The 19,916-nt window shown below is 45.9% G+C and overlaps 1 protein-coding gene and 1 non-coding gene across 3 annotated transcripts in view; one reads left to right on the forward strand and one right to left on the reverse strand.

Annotated features, from left to right (window-relative positions):
• Nucleotides 1-19,916, forward strand: part of FAM222B (family with sequence similarity 222 member B) — an 85,080-nt gene that overhangs the window by 14,813 nt on the left and 50,351 nt on the right. The window lies entirely within an intron of this gene.
• On the reverse strand, nucleotides 4,961-5,063 carry LOC136327968 (U6 spliceosomal RNA). The gene has a single exon (XR_010730016.1). It is a non-coding gene; the product is annotated as a U6 spliceosomal RNA (small nuclear RNA).

The following is a 19,916-nucleotide window of genomic DNA, read 5'->3' on the forward strand; positions in this document are numbered from 1 at the left end:
CGCATACTGTTATCAAGATTCCACCATTCTGCTGTAAGTGATCCGATGTCATCATTTCTTCTAGCTGAATAGTATACCATGGTGTATATGTGCCCCATCTTTTTAATCCAGTCTTCTATTTTTTTTTTTTTTTTGTATTTTTCTGAAGCTGGAAATGGGGAGAGACAGTTAGACAGACTCCCGCATGCGCCCGGCCGGGATCCACCTGGATCCACCCGGCACGCCCACCAGGGGCGATGCTCTGCCCACCAGGGGTGATGTTCTGCCCCTCCGGGGCGTCGCTCTGCCGCGACCAGAGCCACTCTAGCGTCTGGGGCAGAGGCCAAGGAGCCATCTCCAGCGCCCGGCCATCTTTGCTCCAATGGAGCCTTGGCTGCGGGAGGGGAAGAGAGAGACAGAGAGGAAAGAGGGGAGGGGGGTGGAGAAGTAAATGGGCGCTTCTCCTATGTGCCCTGGCCGGGAATCGAACCCGGGTCCCCCACACGCCAGGCCAACGCTCTACCGCTGAGCCAACCGGCCAGTGCCGTCTTCTTTTTTTTTTTTTTTTACAGTGTTTAAAAGCCTTTAAGCAAACTCTTGGCCAATACAGCAAGAATCCATAAAAGAGTAGTGTGCTTAACATGTTCACCAAGTTCAAGTTGGCCCCATCACCATGCCAAATCCCTGAAAAATGCAACCCAATATATATATATATATATATACTCTTAATCTCTCTGTGACCTTGTTACATCACTATTTCTCTTTTATCTAAATCTTCAATCTTTGTCTTTATTTCTTTTCCTCAACTTTCTGTACCCACCCAACGCTCAGTTACTGCTCAGTTTCTCTTCTGTTTATAAAAGTAGTCTCTTCTTGCCTAACCAGATGGTGGCACAGTAGATAGAGCGTTGGCCTGGGACATTGAGGACCCAAGTTCAAACCCTGAGGTCGCCAGTTTGAGCATAAGATCATAGACCTGACTCCATGATCGTTGGCTTGAAGCCTAAGGTCACTGACTTGAACCCAAGGTCACTGGCTTTAGCAAGGGGTCACTGGCTCAGCTGCAGTGCCCCGTCAAAGTATTTATGAGAAAGCAATTAATGAACAACTAAGGAGCCGCAACTATGAGTTTATGCTTCTCATCTCTCTCCCTTCCTGTCCGTCTCTCTCTCACTTAAAAAAAAATAGTCTTCTCCCCTCTCTCTTCACTCTCTTACAGCCTATTTATTCCTCAAGCATGTAATTTGATTTTGTCTCTAACACTCCACTTGAAATTGCTCTGCTCAATGACCTGATTGTCAAACCCAGATGACATTTTTCAGTCCTTAGTTTATTTTGCTTCTCTGCTTCTTTAAACTGTGATACTGTTTTTCTCTTACCTATTTTTTCTTATTCTCCTTCATAGTCTCACCTGTCTCCTTTTCTTTCATCCAATCCTAAATGTGGTTATATATTTTTGTCAAATTTAAATATTCTTTTTTCTTTAGTGAGAGGAGGGGAGGCAGAGAGACAGACTCCCACATGCACCCCAACCAGGATCCACCTGGCAGGCCCACTAGGGGAGATGCTCTGCCCATCTGGGGCACTTGCTAAGCTACCACGCCATTTTTTAGCACCTGAGGTGGAGGCCACAGAGCCATCATCAGCACCCAAGGCCAACTCACTTGAACCAATCGAGCCATGGCTGTGGGGGTGGGGAGGAAGAAGAGAGAGAGAGAGAGAGAGAAGGAGAGAGAGAAGGTAGAGGGGGAGGAGTGGAGAAGCAGATAGTTGCTTCTCCTGTGTGCCTTGACTGGGAGTCGAACCTGGGACATCCATACACTCTGGGCCTACACTCTACCACTGAGCCAACTGGCCAGAGCCAAGTGTTAAAATATTTTAATATTTTTGTACCATCATTTCAGGTGATTTCTGTTCTCTAAAAACCTATTTTAACTAGGGTTATAAGCAATATACATTATACTGCTGATTGAATGAGACTGTTTCAGAGTCAAGTCCCTGGTTTTGGAAATGCATACTGGCTGGACCTTGGCCTTATAATAGATACGTCAGTTTCTTAGATGTCAAATGAAGTTAACTGGAACCAGTTTAGCTCAGTGAGTGGTTGTGAGCCATGACTACTAATGAAAATAATTATAAAACATTTGGCAAGTGTGATATAAATGCTAAATAATAGTTGCTTATTGGGATGTTGTGAAAATTAGCAACCTGCTGTCTGTTAGAGGCCTTAAGTTCTTTTTAATAAAGGTGGTATGTTTTTATAAATATAATTCAGGATTTGGGAAAAGATATTACTACTCTAACTCTAGAATGTAACAATTTTGGATCCATAATGAAACTAAAAGATTTTAAAAATAATATTACTTTGGAGCAGTGATTTTCAACCTTTTTTGAGCCGTGGCACATTTTTTATATTTACAAAATCCTGGGGCACACCACCTACCAAAATGACACAAAATGACACTCTAACACAGTACATATTATACATATAGTTAATAATATAGTTTCTAAATGTACTTATACTCACTTAGTGTGAAACCTGGGCCTGTTTCGATGAACATAAAAGGGATATCCTGGCAGGAATGGTAGAAAGACACACATGAAACTCTTCCTCAACAGTTCTCAGTCTCTCTCTGGTTTTGTGGGTTTTTGTTTTTTTGTTTTTTTTGTATTTTTCTGAAGCTAGAAACAGGGAGAGACAGTTAGACTCCCGCATGTGCCCGACCGGGATCCACCCGGCATGCCCACCAGGGGCCATGCTCTGCCCCTCCGGGGCGTTGCTCTGCTGCGACCAGAGCCACTCTAGCGCCTGGGGCAGAGGCCAAGGAGCCATCCCCAGCGTCCGGGCCATCTCTGCTCCAATGGAGCCTTGGCTGCGGGAGGGGAAGAGAGAGACAGAGAGGAAGGGGGGGGGTGGAGAAGCAAATGGGCGCTTCTCCTGTGTGCCCTGGCCGGGAATTGAACCCGGGTCCCCCGCACGCCAGGCCGACGCTCTACCACTGAGCAAACCGGCCAGGGCATCTGTTTTTAGTTTTTATCGCAGTCAAGCTTGAGAAGCTCAGCTCACATAGATATGTGGTTGAAAACGGGAGCAATGTCAAAATAGCTTTGTTGGCCAGAATAGGGAACTCCTTGGCAACAGGTAACCAAAAACTGTCCAAAGGAAGATCAGCAAACTTTAGCTTTAAAGTTAGATAGCATTGCGATGCATTGTATATCACCCTCTGCGGGGGCCTCTTTTAAAAAGAAAAAGGTCAAATATCTATATACACCATCAGGATAGACATAACCAGCTGAGGCTGAGGCTTCATCTAGTGGTGGCAACATTTACCTCCAGTCTTGACCAGGATTAGAAATCGGGACCATGGGGAGGAGTAGCAGCTTCAACTAATTGCTGCAGCCGGAGGGGGGACCTTCCTGGGTGTGGATGAGAGGCGGCCTACTATTGGTTCACCGCTAGTTGTCGGGATGAATCCTAGAAGGTGATTGGTCAGTGAGCGTTCCCTGTGCCTCCACTCTTCCTGTCGCTGATGGCTGGAGGGATTGTGAGGGGAATGTTTATGTTCGGATGGAGGTGGCTGGCGGTGGCCGGATAAAGAGCCTGGATAAAGAGCCTCCGCGGGCTGTAGTTTGGGGACCCATGTTTAATTTCCCCACTGGCACACCTGACCATGTCTTGTGGCACACTGGTTGAAAAACACTGCTTTGGAGGATTTGAAACGCTAAAGTTTTTACCATTTTGGCCTTTTGGTTCATTATGCCAGTTATAATACCGAATGTTTAAAGAACTGGTGGGGTGATACCTTATCTATATTTAAAGCATCACAGCCAGTCAAAAGAATCACTTACAAAAAAGCATTGAAAAAGCCTTTTAATTTATTTGAGGTGACACCATATAGACTTTTAGGTGATGGTTATAGTTAAGCTTTTTTTTTTTATTTAATTTTTTATTCATTTTAGAGAGGAGAGAGAGAAGGGGGAGGAGCAGGAAGCATCAACTCCTGTAAGTGCCTTCCCCAGGCAAGCCCAGGGTCCTGAACCGATGACCTCAGCATTCCAGGTCAATGCTTTATACACTGCGCCACCACAGGTCAGGCGGTTTTAGTTAAATTTTGAGGAGGGACATGGTGCCATTTGAGGCAAAGCTAGCACTTCCTGTCCATACCTGAGTCTAAATATAGAATGACTGGTATCATGTACTTAAAATGCTTGAAATTTGAATTTGTTGAACTAAATTTTTCTCACTTTCTAAAGTAGCATTAACAATAGAGGAAAATTGGAATGTGGTTCTTTTAATGTCTAAAACTGATAAGGAAAAACTGAAATGGTTACGCAAGTCTGCTGATGTACTCAGAGCTTTTACTCTGCTGACAGCTCAGTTGGGATCTTGTGTATTGTTTTTTCAATAGAGACCTGAATATTGCTAATTTTAGAACAAAGTGTATGAAATTCTTCGCTTCACACAGGTTGGGATTGAATTTTTTTCTGGAATTTAAGTTCTCCCACAATCCATCATCTCTTTGCATCAAGAACAAGTAAAAAGGCTTAGACCTTTTTCCCTCTTGAATGGGAAGACTGACTGTACTTGTTTTTGCAGCACCCAGGCTTTATGTGTGTTTCTTTCGCATTTGGTGACTGATAAAGGGGTTCCTGAATGGCCTGCTTCCACAGCAAAGACAGTTGAGTAAGCTTAGTTTTTTTTAAAGATTTTATTTATTGATTTTACAGAGCAGGGAGAAAGAGAAGTAGTTGCTTCATTCTAGCTATTTATTGCTTGCTTGTTGTATGTGCCTTGACCAGGCAAGCCCAGGGTTTTGAACTGGTGACCTCAGCGTTCCAGATTGGCACTTAATCTGTTGCACCACCACAGACCAGGTAAGCTTACTTTCTTGGAGGTGCTTTACTTCTGTGTTGTATTTAGACTTTATGTTATTTGTTTCCATCATCTGCTATGTTCATTATAGACCCACAGATAAGCTTCAGCTGTTTTATGTTCATAATTTTTTTTCTGTGTCATCCTTGTGCAGGGGCCATGCAATCTTCTCTGTATTGTTCCAATTTTAGTGTATGTGCTGCTGAAGCGAGTATTCATATTTTAATTTTAGTTCCTTTGGATCTGATTTGCAGTTTTCTTATATTCATCCTACTTAATAGTTTCCTTCCCAGATTAGATGTTTAACAAAACATACCCTAAATATTTTTAGGAGTGCATTGTTTATGCTGGACACCCTTATTTCCCTCCCCCCTGGTTTATTGAGGTGTAATTGACAAAATAATAAAATATTTAAAGTGTAGCCTGACCTGTGGTGGTGCAGTGGCTAAAGCATCGACCTGGAAATGCTGAGGTTGCCAGTTCGAAACCCTGGGCTTGCCTGGTCAAGGCACATATGGGAGTTGATGCTTCCAGCTCCTCCCCCCTCCTCTCTCTCTCTCTCTCCCTCTCTCTCTCCTCTCTAAAAATGAATAAATAAAATAAAAATTAAAGTGTAGGGCATTGGCCCGGCTTGTGGATGTCCTGGGTTCGATTCCTGGTCAGGGGACACAGGAAAAGCAACCATCTGTTTCTCCACCCCTTCCCCTCCCCTTTTCTCTCTTTTTCTCCCACAGTCATGGCTTGATTGGTTCAAACACATCTGCCCCGGGAGCTGAGGATGGCTCCTTGGAGCCTCTGCCTCGCGCACTAGAAATGCTCGGTTGTGAGCATGGCCCTAGGTGGGCAGAGCATTGGCCCCATATGGGGTTTGCTGGGTAAATCCTATTTGGGGCACATGTGGGGAGTTTGTCTCTCTATCTACCCTCCTCTCAGTTGGAAAAGAAGAAAAAATTAAAAGAGTACAACGTGATGATTTTAGGCACCCTTAACTATTAAATTTTTTTTCAATTGATGAGCGAGGGAGAGAGAGAGACGGAAAGAAGCATCAATTCGTTGTTCCACTTAGTTGTGCACTCATTAGTTGCTCCTTATATGTGTTCTGACTGGGAATTGAACCCATGGCTTTAGTGCGCTGGAACAATCCTCTATCTACTGAGCCATCCAGCCAGGGCCTCTATTTTTGTTTTGTTCATTAGTATCCAAAATTTCTCCGGAAACTTGCAGTTGGCAGTATTATGAAGTCTAAAATACCTTTAGGACTATATAGAGAAAGCACTTCCACCACTTCTTAAGAGTGTGGAATATATGTAATATTTGACCTTATGTTTTTCTTCTGTGACTAGTTCATGCTCTTTGAAAATGTCTCTTTTTGGTTGTTTGTCCTTTTTTTATTGACTTGTAAAAGTTCTTTGTATTTTGTGGCCATCAACTCTTTTTTCATAAAGCAAATATTTTGTAATAAGGCCCTGGCCGGTTGGCTCAGTGGTAGAGCGTCGGCCTGGCGTGCAGGAGTCTCGGGTTCGATTCCCAGCCAGGGCACATAGGAGAAGCGCCCATCTGCTTCTCCACCCCTCCCCCTCTCCTTCCTCTCTGTCTCTCTCTTCCCTTCCCGCAGCCAAGGCTCCATTGGATCAAAAGATGGCCCGGGCGCTGGGGATGGCTCCTTGGCCTCTGCCCCAGGCGCTAGAGTGGCTCTGGTTGTGACAGAGCGACGCCCCGAATGGGCAGAGCATCGCCCCCTGGTGGGCGTGCCGGGTGGATCCCAGTTGGGCGCATGCGGGAGTCTGTTTGACTGCCTCCCCGTTTCCAGCTTCAGAAAAATACACACACAAAAAAATTTTGTAATAAGGAGTGAGAAAGCAGGTAATTGCATCAAATGCTTATTCTTTTGGTCTCTCTCCTCCCAAAGATGCATAGGAAAGTTCCTTCTGTCTGAAGTAAAGTATTGGCTCTGTATTGGTTATAATTTGCTTTTTCTGGCTGGCAATGCCTTCTTTTTGTTTTCTGTCTTCTAACAGATTGTAGGATTGTGGGGAAACAGTGTCCAGGGCTTTTTCAGGAACTGTGTCATTTTATCTACAGGAGAAGCCTGTAGATTGGCTTTGGCTGTAGAATACAATTGGCTCTGCATTTAAAAATGCCGAATCATGCTTGATTCGCAAGTTTGCTGTCTCATTTTGTGTATGTGTGTGAAATGTTTTAGGATGTTGGCTTTTAGTTTTTCTACCATCAGTATGAGAAATTAACAATTTGTCCCTTCTTTCCAACTCCTCATCGCCCAAACCAACAATCCAAACAGCCCAAACCACAGCACATGACGCCACAATCGTTTGAGAATTAGGGGAAAATACACCACACAAATGTTTCCATTCTCCTTATGGTGACCTTGAGCATTAATGCTGGTTTATCAGTTAAAGTCTTAGTCTTTCCTATGCAGGCTTGAATTATTTAGGTGTGGAAATGATTTGCCAACCAACATGTCTCCTTTACAGAAGCTTTTCAAGGGTAATTGTCATAGTACTCTTTTTCCTAACTTGGAAACAATTTGTATAAGGCAGAGCATATTTAGGAAACTTCTATTTATCCATTTACCCTTGACACTCTCTTTTTAGGTGGGGGTAGCACATTTATCCTGATTTCTAGTGATAATTTTTATTATCATGTGTGCAGTCTTATTTTTTATTTTTTCTTTACAGGGACAGGGGGGGGATAGATAGGGATAGACAGGAACGGAGAGAGATGAGAAGCATCAATTATCAGTTTTTCATTGCAACACCTTAGTTCATTGATTGCTTTCTCATATGTGCCTTGACCGCGGGCCTTCAGCAGACCGAATAACCCCTTGCTTGAGCCAGCGACCTTGGGTCTAAGCCGGTGAGCATTTTTTATTTTGCTCAAGCCAGATGAGCCTGCGCTCAAGCTGGCGACCTCAGGGTCTCAAACCTGGGTCCTCGGCATCCCAGTCCAACGCTATCCACTGCGCCACCACCTGGTCAGGCCATGTGTGCAGTCTTAATTGCACCTGTTACCTTCATGCTTTATAAACCGTGTGCTGCTGTTGATTTTGAAATCTAGCCAACAACATATTTTAGTAAATCTTCCACACCCATTAAGGCTTCATGCCTCTACTTTCTATAGCTAACAGTTTAAAGACAACTTCTAGGTGTAGGTTCTTTTCATTTAGATTAAATTGGAAGATTAATAGAATAAGCCAGTTTGAATAAGCTGGTTTGTCTAGTGTGAATTATTATATGGATATGTGTTTTTTATCCTCCTTCTGCCAGAAATGCTTCTTTTCCAGTGATTCCCCAAATCACCATCTTGCAAAAATTGAGGTTTGGTTCTTATTTCTCATGTGCATTTTTTGTTGTAATTAGCCTTTTTAAATTTTTTCTTTTTCAAGACAGAAAAGGAGGGGAAGGAGTGGAAAAGCAGATAGTCACTTCTCCTGTGTGCCCTGACTGGGAATCGAACTCAGGACATTTCATACACTGGGCCGGTGCTCTACCCCTGAGCCAACTGTCCAGCCTCCCCCCACCCTTTTTTTAAAGATTTTATTTATTCATTATAGAGAGGAGAGAGAGAGCGAGAGAGAGAAGGGGGGAGGAGCAGGAAGCATCAACTCCCATATGTGCCTTGACCAGGCAAGCCCAAGGTTTTGAACTGGCAACCTCAGTGTTTCCAGGTTGATGCTTTATCCACTGCACCACCACAGGTCAGGCTCCCCCCCCCTTTTTTAATTTTTTTATTTTATTTATTTATTTATTTATTTTTTCTGAAGCTGGAAACGGGGAGAGACAGTCAGACAGACTCCCGCATGCGCCCGACCGGGATCCACCCGGCACGCCCACCAGGGGGCGACGCTCTGCCCACCTGGGGGTGATGCTCTGCCCCTCCGGGGCGTCACTCTGTTGCGACCAGAGCCACTCTAGCACCTGGGGCAGAGGCCAAGGAGCCATCCCCAGCGCCCGGGCCATCTTTGCTCCAATGGAGCCTCGCTGCGGGAAGGGAAGAGAGAGACAGAGAGGAAGAGGGGGAGGGGTAGAGAAGCAAATGGGCGCTTCTCCTGTGTGCCCTGGCTGGGAATCGAACCCGGGACTTCTGCACGCCAGGCCGACGCTCTACCACTGAGCAAACCGGCCAGGGCCCCCCCCCTTTTAACTAGTGTGTCTTCTCTTACTAGACTAAGTACCTTAAAAACAGGGACTGTAACTTATTCTGTTGTTGTTATTATTATTATTTACTCTGGGGTCTAGTAGAGTTCCTGATACATAGGAATGCAATCAATATTTGATGATGTGAGTGAATGAATAAATTGAACTCTCAAAGATACAGTGAATGGATTTTATACTTCCCTCTAGTGTCTGAAATAGAAAGTGCAGCCAGTTTAAAAAATAGTTCAGAGTATTGCCTGTTTTTTGTTTTTTTTTTTACAGAGACAGAATCAGAGAGAGGGATAAATAAGGACAGACAGACAGAAAGGGAGAGAGATGAGAAGCATCAATTCTTCGTTGCGGCATCTTAGTTGTTTACTGATTGCTTTCTCATATGTGCCTTGACCAGGGGGCTATAGCAGACCAAGTAACCCCTTGCTCAAGCTAGTGACCTTTGGCCCAAGCTGGTGAACTTTGCTCAAACTAGGTGAATCTATGCTCAAGTTGGCGACCTCGGGGTCTCAAACCTGGGTCCTCTGGCCTGACCAGGCGGTGGCGCAGTGGATAGAGCGTCGGACTGGGATGCGGAGGACCCAGGTTCGAGACCCCAAGGTCACCAGCTTGAGCGCAGGCTCATCTGGTTTGAGCAAAGCTCACCAGGTTGGACCCAAGGTCACAGGCTCGAGCAAGGGGTTATTCGGTCTGCTGAAGGCCCGCGGTCAAGGCACATATGAGAAAGCAATCAATGAACAACTAAGGTGTCGCAATGAAAAACTAATGATTGATGCTTCTCATCTCTCTTTGTTCCTGCCTGCCTGTCCCTATCTGTCCCTCTCTTTGACTTTCTCTCTCTGTCTCTGTAAAAACAAAAACAAAACCTGGGTCCTCCACATCCCAGTTCGACGCTCTATTCGCTGCACCACTGCCTGGTCAGGTGAGTATTGCCTTTTTTATTTTTTTAAAATTTTTAAAATTCATTTTAGAGAGGAGAGAGAAAGGGCGAGAGAGAGACAGAGAGAGAAGGTGGGGAGGAGCTGGAAACATCAACTCCCATATGTGCCTTGACCAGGCAAGCCCAGGGTTTCGAACCGGCAACCTCAGCATTTCCAGGTCGACGCTTTATCCACTGCGCCACCACAGGTCAGGCAGGCGAGTGTTGCCTTTTTTAAAAAACTTTAACACTTGTTTTTTCAGACTTGCTCTTCTCTGTAAGTCTAGTGAATAAATTTTCTTATCAAAGTCTGTGTTATGTCTAATGGTGTTTAAATTCTATAAAATGTCACATGGCTTTTTTTTGTTTTGTTCTTTATTTTAGCGAAAGAGACAGAGACAGACAGGTAGGAACAGATAGGAAGGGAGAGAGATGAGAAGCATCAATTTTTCATTGTGGCACTTTAGTTATTCATTGATTGCTTTCTCATATGTGCCTTGACAGAGGCTCCAGTCGAGCCACTGACCTTGGGTTTAAGACAATGACCATGGGGTTATGTCTATCTGGGATCTCATACTCAAGCCTGCCACCCCATGCTCAAGCCAGAGAGCCTGTGCTCAAGCCAGGGATCTTGAGGCATCAAACCTGGGTCCTCTTGGGTCCCAGGCTGACGCTCCATCCACTGGAGCCACTGCCTGGTCAGACTCACATGGCAGCTCTTTATAGGGTAAATGCCTTTGTTTGTTTATTTATTTATTTTTAGATTTTATTTATACACTTTTAGAGAGAGAAAGAGAGCGAGAGGAAAGAGATAGAACAGGGGGAGGAGCAGGAAGCATCAACTCCCATATGTGCTTTGACCAGGCAAGTCTGGGGTTTCGAATTGGCGACCTCAGCATTCCAGGTCAATGCTTTATCCACTGCACCACCACAGGTCAGGCCTGGAGGAAATGCCTTTTATTTATTTATTTATTTAGTATTTTTCTGAAGTGAGAAGCGGGGAGGCAGAAAGACAGACTCCTGCATGCGCCTGACCCGGATCCCCCTGACCGGGATCCGCCTGGCATGTCGATCAGGGGACGATGCTCTGCCCATCTTGGGTGTTGCTCCGCTGCAAACTGAGCCATTCTAGCTCCTGAGGCAGAGGCCATGGAGCCATCCTTGGAGCCTGGGCCAACTTTGCTCCAGTGGAGCCTTGGCTGCAGGAGGGGAAAAGAGAGACAGAGAGAAAGTAGAGTGGGAAAGGTGGAGAGGCAAATGGGTGCTTCTCCTGTGTGTCCTGGCCGGGAATTGAACCCTAGGACTTCCACACGCCGGACTGACGCTCTACCGCTGAGTTAGCTGGCCGAGGCTGAAATGCCTGTTTAATAGTTTTAGCTTCTGTTATAAACCATTGTTACCGGTTTTGTCTTTGTTATGCAAATTTACAGAGAACTGTGTATTTCTTTTTATTGGGGTAAATTAAGTATCAAAGGCAGTTTTTTTGGGGGGGTGTTATAAATATCATTTGGGCAATTTGCAAAATACCCAAGAAATGCAGTGATCAGACGAGATGTTACCTAAACTAGTAGTTTCAGTCTAGCCCATTGATCTTTTTCTTCTATTGCTGAGAGATGATGTTTTTATTTTATCTTTTAATATCTTTCACTAATTATAAAAATAAGACATTATCAACATAGAAAGTTTCTTTTTTTTAAGTGAGAGAAGGAGAAATAGAGAGACAGACTCCCCCGCATACACCCCAACCGGAATCTACCCAGCAACTTCCATCTGAGACCAATGCTCAAACCAGTTTAGCCACTGGCTGCAAGAAGGGAAAAGAGATAGAAAGGGAAGGGGGAAAGGAATAGAAGTAGATAGTTGCTTCTCATGTGTGCCTTGACCAGGGATCGAACCTGGGATGTCTGTATGCTGGGCTGATGCTCTATCCACTGAGCCAACCAGCCAGGGCCAACCTAGAAAGTTTAAAAACTATAAAAAAATAATCTGTAATTGCATTACTCAGTTAATCTATAAAACTGAAAAATTAATGCTAATTTTTAATTTTTTTAAAAGATCAAATAAAACAAATATTAAAAAAAATTCTCTCCTCTACTACTCCCTACCCCTCCTATCCTTCTCTCAGTGGTAACAACTGTTGACAGATTACTATATATACATACATATTTTTTTTGAACCTTATAGACACATATACACTCATAGGTGCTTAAAAATGGATGGCTTAGCCTGACCTGTGGTGGCGTAGATCAAGCATCAACCTGCAATGCTGAGGTCACTGGTTCAAAACCCTGGGCTTGCCTGGTCAAGGCACATATGGGAGTTGATGCTTCCTGCTCCTCCCTCCTTCTCTCTTTTTCTCTTCTCTTTCTGTCTCTCTCCTCTAAAATAAATAAAAATAATTTAAAAAATGGATGGCTTATTTTATTATACACTCTGAAACTTGATACTTTAAAACTTTTTTTTGAGAGAGAGAGAGGATTGGAGAGAGAGAGACAAGAACATTGAACTGCTCCTGTATGTACTCTGACTGAGAATTGAACTGGCATCCTATGCGCTCGAGGACAGTGGGCTTAATTTTTATTGAATTTTTTTATTTTTTAGGGAGACAGAGAAAAGGAGAGAGAAGAGAGGGTAAGGGAAGCACTCATTTGTTATTCCACTCAGCTCTGCCTTTCTTGGTTGCTTCCTGTGTGTGCCCTGACTAGGGATCGAACCCTCAACCTTGTTTCAGGAGGATGCTCTTAACCAACTGAGCTAACTGGCCACAGCCTAAAACTTTTTTTTTTTTGTATTATTCTGAAGCTGGAAACAGGGAGGCAGTCAGACAGACTCCTGCATGTGCCCGACAGGGATCCACCCGGCACGCCTACCAGGGGGCGATGCTCTGCCGATCTGGGGCATTGCTCTGTGGCGACCAGAGCCACTCTAGCGCTTGGGGCAGAGGCCAAGGAGCCATCCCCAGCGCCCGGGCCATCTTTTGCTCCAGTGGAGCCTCGGCTGCGGGAGGGGAAGAGAGAGTCAGAGAGGAAGGAGAGGGGGAGGGGTGGAGAAGCAGATGGGCGCCTCTCCTGTGTGCCCTGGCCAGGAATCGAACCCGGGACTTCTGCACTCCAGGCCGACGCTCTACCACTGAGCCAACAGGCCAGGGCCTAAAACTTTTTTTTTTTTTTTTTTTCTTTTCTGAAGCTGGAAACGGGGAGAGACAGTCAGACAGACTCCCGCATGCACCCGACCGGGATCCACCCGGCACACCCACCAGGGGCGACACTCTGCCCACCAGGGGGCGATGCTCTGCCCCTCCGGGGCATTGCTTTGCCCCGACCAGAGCCACTCTAGCGCCTGGGGCAGAGGCCAAGGAGCCATCCCCAGCGCCTGGGCCATCTTTGCTCCAATGGAGCCTTGGCTGCGGGAGGGGAAGAGAGAGACAGAGAGAAAGGAGGGGGTGGGGGGTGGAGAAGCAAATGGGCGCTTCTCCTATGTGCCCTGGCCGGGAATCGAATCTGGGTCCCCCGCACGCCAGGCCAACGCTTACCGCTGAGCCAACCGGCCAGGGCCTAAAACTTTTTTTTAAAAGATTTTATTTATTCATTTTAGAGAGGGGAGAGAGGGAGACAGAGAAGGGGGGAGGAGCAGGAAGCATCAACTCCCATATGTGCCTTGACCGAGCAAGCCCCATGGCTTCAAACCGGCAGCCTCAGCGTTCCAGGTCATTGCTTTATCCACTGCGCCATCACAGGTCAGGCCTAAAACTTTTTTTTTTTTCCATTTTTCTGAAGCTGGAAACAGGGAGAGACAGTCAGACAGACTCCCGCATGCGCCCGACCTGGATCCACCCGGCATGCGCACCAGGGGCGAAGCTCTGCCCATCAGGGGGCGATGCTCTGCCCATCCTGGGCGTCGCCATGTTGCGACCAGAGCCACTCTAGCGCCTGAGGCAGAGGCCACAGAGCCATCCCCAGCGCCCGGGCCATCTTTGCTTCAATGGAGCCTTGGCTGCGGGAGGGGAAGAGAGAGACAGAGAGGAAAGCGCGGCAGAGGGGTGGAGAAGCAAATGGGCGCTTCTCCTGTGTGCCCTGGCCGGGAATCGAACCCGGGTCCTCCGCACGCTAGGCCGATGCTCTACCGCTGAGCCAACCGGCCAGGGCTAAAACTTTTTTTATTGAGATAAAATATACATACAGAAAAGTGTACATGGTGGACAGCTCAATGAATTTTCACAAACTGGACATGCCTATGTAACTAGTTCCTAGATCAAGAAACCTTACTAGCCCTCCTGAATGAAGTTCCTCCTACCAATTTGTCCATGATACTTTTTTTTTTTTTTTTTTTTTTTACAGAGGCAGAGATAGACAGGGACAGACAGACAGGAACGGAGAGAGATGAGAAGCATTAATCATTAGTTTTTCGTTGCGCGTTGCGACTTCTTAGTTGTTCATTGATTGCTTTCTCACATGTGCCTTGACTGCGGGCCTTCAGCAGACGGAGTAACCCATTGCTGGAGCCAGCGACCTTGGGTCCAAGCTGGTAAGCTTTTTTTTGCTCAAGCCAGATGAGCCCACGCTCAAGCTGGCAACCTTGGGGTCTCGAACCTAGGTCCTTCCGCATCCCAGTCCGACGCTCTATCCACTGCGCCACCACCTACCTGGTCAGGCAAAAATAATTTTTTTAAATAATTAAAAAAAAAATTTTTTTTAAAGTTTTACTTATTTTTTTAGAGAGGAGAGGGAGAGACAGAGAGAGAGAAGGGAGGGGGAGGAGCTGGAAGCATCAACTCCCGTATGTGCTTTGACCAGGCAAGCCCAGGGTTTCGAACCGGCAACCTCAGCATTTCCAGGTCGACGCTTTATCCACTGCACCACCACAGGTCAGGCCATGATACTTTTTAAGCACAGAGTGGGTAAATACTTAGTAATGTTAGAATAAGAACTTGTTTATTTGTTCTATTTTGAAAATGAATTAAGAAAGTTATTAATGATTTTAGCTTTGGTGGCCATCATGAGAACTTGGGTCATTTAAATGATTTGGACCATTCTTTTGCTATGATTTTTTTTAAAATTTTCTTTTTAAGAGTTGACTTATTAATTTTACAGAGCAAGAAGTGTCAACTTATTATAGTTGATTCACTTTAGTTGTTCAGTGATTGCTTGTTGTATGTGCCTTGACCAAGCAAGTCCAGAGTTTTGAACTGGTGACCTCAGCATTCCAGGTCAAGAATCCATCCACTGCACCACCAAGGGCCAGGACTTTTGCTATAAAGTTTATTGGTCTAAGTATTTACTGAGGACTTTACTATGTAATACTAGCTCTGAGTTACAGTCTAACTTAGGAAGACAAATTAGACAACAGAACAATTAAGTACTAAGTTGTGCAATAGTGGTTCAAGAAAAGAATCATTGCTGACAGCATGAAAGAAGGCTCTACAAAGGAAGTGAAATTTGAGCTGGGCCTTGAAGAATGGGTAGGATTTAAATGGAATGATTATAACATTACAAGTCATGGCAAGAAAGTAGAAATGGATGAAGGTGATACACAGATAATGAGCAAGCAGGATAGCCTGTCTGGTGTGGAGAAAACATGCTGAGGAATGCTAGAGAGTTAAGTTTGATAACATAGGCTAGTGCCAGATTATAGAACATATATAACAGTTACAGAGTGGAAACTGTTAGCTGGATGACAGAAGCACCAGTGAGCCATGATATACCTTAATGAATAAGAGTATTAAATTTGGAGACAGAAAATTCAAGTTCTGATGCTGACTTTTCCCTTTACCAGCTATGTAACCTAGAGCAGATAGTTCAACCTTTTTGGATCTCAGTTTCTTCATCTGTAAAAATGGGGGAAATTTCAAATTCATAGGTTTATTGTGATATAAAATAATAAAATACGTATGCCTATATGTCTGTGTATAGATACATTGCTTGATACAGAGCCTTGCACCTATTAAATGTGCAATAAGTTGAACTGTTCCCGTAGTTCTTTTTTTTTTGTGTGGCAGAGACAGAGAGTCAGAGAGATGGACAGATAGGGACAGACAGACAGGAAGGGAGAGAGATGAGAAACATCAATTCTTTGTTGTGGTTCCTTAGTTGTTCATTGATTTCTCATATGTGCCTTGACTGGGGGGCTACAGCAGACCGAGTGACTCCTTGCTTGAACCAGCGATCTTGGGCTCAAGCTGGTGAGCCTTGGTCAAACCTGATGGAGCCCACGCTCAAGCTGGCAACCTCGGGGTCTCGATCCTGGGTCCTCCACATCCCAGTCCGACGTTCTATCTACCGTGCCACCGCCTGGTCAGGCTGTTTCTGTAGTTCTTAAGAGCAAATGGATGAAAGCAGTGGTATGTGGAATAAGGGAAACTATGAAAAAGTTATAATTGCCTGATCTGCAGTGGTGCAGTGGACTAAGCATTGACCTGCAACACTGAGGTCACCAGTTCAAAACCGTGGGCTTGCCCGGTCAAGGCACATATGAGAAGCAGCTATGAGTTCATGCTTCCCACTCTTCCCCTCAACTCCCACTTTTCCCTCCCTCCCTCCCTCCCTCCCTCCCTCCCTCCCTCCCTCCCTCCCTCCCTCCCTCCCTCCCTCCTTTCTTTCCTTCCTTCTTTTTCAGAGAGAGAGAGAGAGTCACAGAGAGGGATAGACAGGGACAGACAGACAGGAACAGAGAGATGAGAAGCATCAATCATTAGTTTTTTGTTGTGACACCTTAGTTCATTGATTGCTTTCTCATATATGCCTTGACCGCGGGCCTTCAGCAGACCGAGTAAGCCCTTGCTCAAGCCAGCCACCTTGGGTCCAAGCTGGTAAGCTTTGCTCAAACCAGATGAACCTATGCTCAAGCTGGCGAACCTTAGCTGGGGTCTTGAACCTGGGTCCTCCTCATGCCAGTTCAACGCTCTATCCACTGCGCCACTGCCTATTAGGCATCCTTCTCTCCTTTCTTTCTCTCTCTCCCTCTTTCTCCTTTTCCCATCTAAAATCAATAAATCAATAAAATATATATTTTTAAATCAACCAATGAGTAAGTGGAATTACAAATTAATGGTCTCTATCTGTCTCCCTTCCTCTCAATAAAAAGAGGAAAAAAAAAGAGCCTGACCAGTGGTGCCCTGGATAGTGTCAGTCTGGGACACTTGAGGTCCCATGTTTGAAACCCTGAGGTCACAAGCAGGCTCATCTGGCTTGAGCATGGGATCATCATGATCCTAAGGTTACTGGCTTGAGCAAAAGGGGTCATTGGGTCACTGGGGCCCTCCCTGATCAAGGCACATGTGAGAAGCAATCAATGAACAACTAAAATGACACAATTAGTTGATGCTTCTCGTCTCTCTTTCTCAAAAGAACAAACAAGTAATAGTTGCCTCCACAGGCATATGGTAAGGGTCTCTGTTAGCGTAGTGGTAATAATATAGTACATTTGAGGGAAGTGAAAAGACATTGGACTTGAATCACTATTTAGGAGGAAATGTTTTGGGTGTCCCTGTGATCTTTTCTTAAACAGTTGCAATTCCTCTGGTTTCTTGGACTGTATAGATACTTTTGGCACGATATGTTTGACTTTTTTTTTATTTTTATTTTTATTTTTTATTATTATTTTCTGTATTTTTCTAAAGCCGGAAACGGGGAGAGACAGACAGACAGACTCCCGCATGCGCCCGACCGGGATCCACCTGGCACACCCACCAGGAGGCGACACTCTGCCCCTCCGGGGCGTCGCTCTAACAGAGCCACTCTAGCACCTGGGGCAGAGGCCGAGGAGCCATCCCCAGCGCCTGGGCTATCTTTGCTCCAGTGGAGCCTCGGCTGCAGGAGGGGAAGAGAGAGACAGAGAGGAAGGAGAGGGGGAGGGGTGGAGAAGCAGATGGGCACTTCTCCTGTGTGCCCTGGCCGGGAATCGAACCCAGGACTTCTGCACGCCAGGCCAACGCTCTACCACTGAACCAACCGGCCAGGGCTATTTTTATTTTTTTATGTAATGACTTTAGAGAGGAGAGAGAGAAAAACATCAATTTGTTGTTCCACTTGTTTATGCATTTGATTCTTGTATGTACCCTGACCAGGGATGGAACCTGCTACCTTAGTGTATCAGGACAACACTCCTCTTTTTTTTTTAAGCGAGAGAGACAGAGAAAGGGACAAATAAGGACAGGCAGAAAGGGAAAGAGATGAGAGCATCAATTCTTCGTTGTGGCACCTTAGTTGTTCATCAGTTGATTTCTCATATGTGCCTTGACTGGGGGTCTACAACAGAATGAATGACCCCTTGCTTAAGCCAGCAACCTTAGACTCAAGCCAGCGACCATGGGGTCATGTCTATGATCCCACGCTCAAGCTGGGTGAGCCTACACTCAAGCTGATGACCTCAAGGTTTCAAACCTGGGTCCTCTGTGTCACAGTCCAATATTCTATCCACTGTGCCACCACCACCTAGTCATGCAGGATGACACTTTTTTTTTTAAATTTAACTCCTGGTGAGTTAAACAACCACAACTTTTTATTTTTATTTATTCATTTTTAGAGAGGAGAGAGAGACAGAGAGGGAGAGAGGGGAGAGAGAGACAGAGAGAGAGAAGGGGGGAGGAGCTGGAAGCATCAACTCCCATATGTGCCTTGACCAGGCAAGCCCAGGGTTTCGAACCTGCAACCTCAGCATTTCCAGGTCGACGCTTTATCCACTGCATCACCACAGGTCAGGCCTGTTTATTGATTTTTAGAGAGAGGAGAGAGAGACAGAGAAAGAAAGAGGGGGGAGAAGCTGGAAGCATCAACTCATAGTATGTAGTTGCTTCCTGTATGTGCCTTAACTGGGCAAGCCCAGGGTTTTGAACCAGTGACCTTAGTGTTCCAGGTTGAGGCTTTATCTACTGCGCCACCATGGGTCAAACTGTTGTGTGATTTATTTTTTTATTTTTATTTATTTATTTATTTATTTTGTATTTTTCTGAAGCTGGAAACAGGGAGAGACAGTCAGACAGACAGACTCCCGCATGCGCCCGACCTGGATCCACCCGGCACGCCCACCAGTGGGTGACGCTCTGTCGCGACCAGAGCCACTCTAGCGCCTGGGGCAGAGGCCAAGGAGCCATCCCCAGCGCCCGGGCCATCTTTGCTCCAATGGAACCTTGGCTGCGGGAGGGGAAGAGAGAGACAGAGAGGAAAGAGAGGGGGAGGGGTGGAGAAGCAGATGGGTGCTTCTCCTGTGTGCCCTGGCTGGGGATCGAACCCGGGACCTCTGCACGCCAGGCCGACGCTCTGCCACTAAGCCAACCGGCCAGGGCCTGTTGTGTGATTTATTTATTTATTTATTTTTTTATTTATTCATTTTTAGAGAGGGCAGAGAGAGGGAGAGAGAGGAGAGAGAGAAGGGGGGAGGAGCTGGAAGCATCAACTCCCATATGTGCCTTGACCAGGCAAGCCCAGGGTTTCGAACCGGCGACCTCAGCATTTCCAGGTCCACACTTTATCCACTATGCCACCACAGGTCAGGCCCCTGTTGTGTGATTTAGATATGTAATACTAGTTGCCAGAACTCTATGGACAGAAATGACAATATTGGTAATAGCTTGCCTTCCCTGATCCCCATTCTACGTGTTCGTTTTCCCTCCCTCCCTCCCTCCCTCCCTCCCTCCCTCCCTCCCTCCCTCCCTTCCTCCCTCCCTCCCTCCCTTCCCTTTCTCTCTTTCTCTCTCTTTCTCTCTCTCTCTTTTTCTTTCTTTTCTTCCTTTTTTCATTTTTCTGAAGCTGGAAACAGGGAGAGACAGACAGACAGACTCCCGCATGCGCCCGACCTGGATCCACCCGGCACGCCCACCATTGGGCGATGCTCTGCCCACCAGGGGGCGATGCTCTGCCCATCCTGGGCGTCGCCATGTTGTGACCAGAGCCACTCTAGCGCCTGAGGCAGAGGCCACAGAGCCATCCCCAGCGCCCGGGCCATCTTTGCTCCAATGGAGCCTCGGCTGCAGGAGGGGAAGAGA

The sequence above is a fragment of the Saccopteryx bilineata genome, chromosome 2, assembly GCF_036850765.1.
Source record: "Saccopteryx bilineata isolate mSacBil1 chromosome 2, mSacBil1_pri_phased_curated, whole genome shotgun sequence".
In the NCBI taxonomy this organism is placed as follows: domain Eukaryota; kingdom Metazoa; phylum Chordata; class Mammalia; order Chiroptera; family Emballonuridae; genus Saccopteryx; species Saccopteryx bilineata.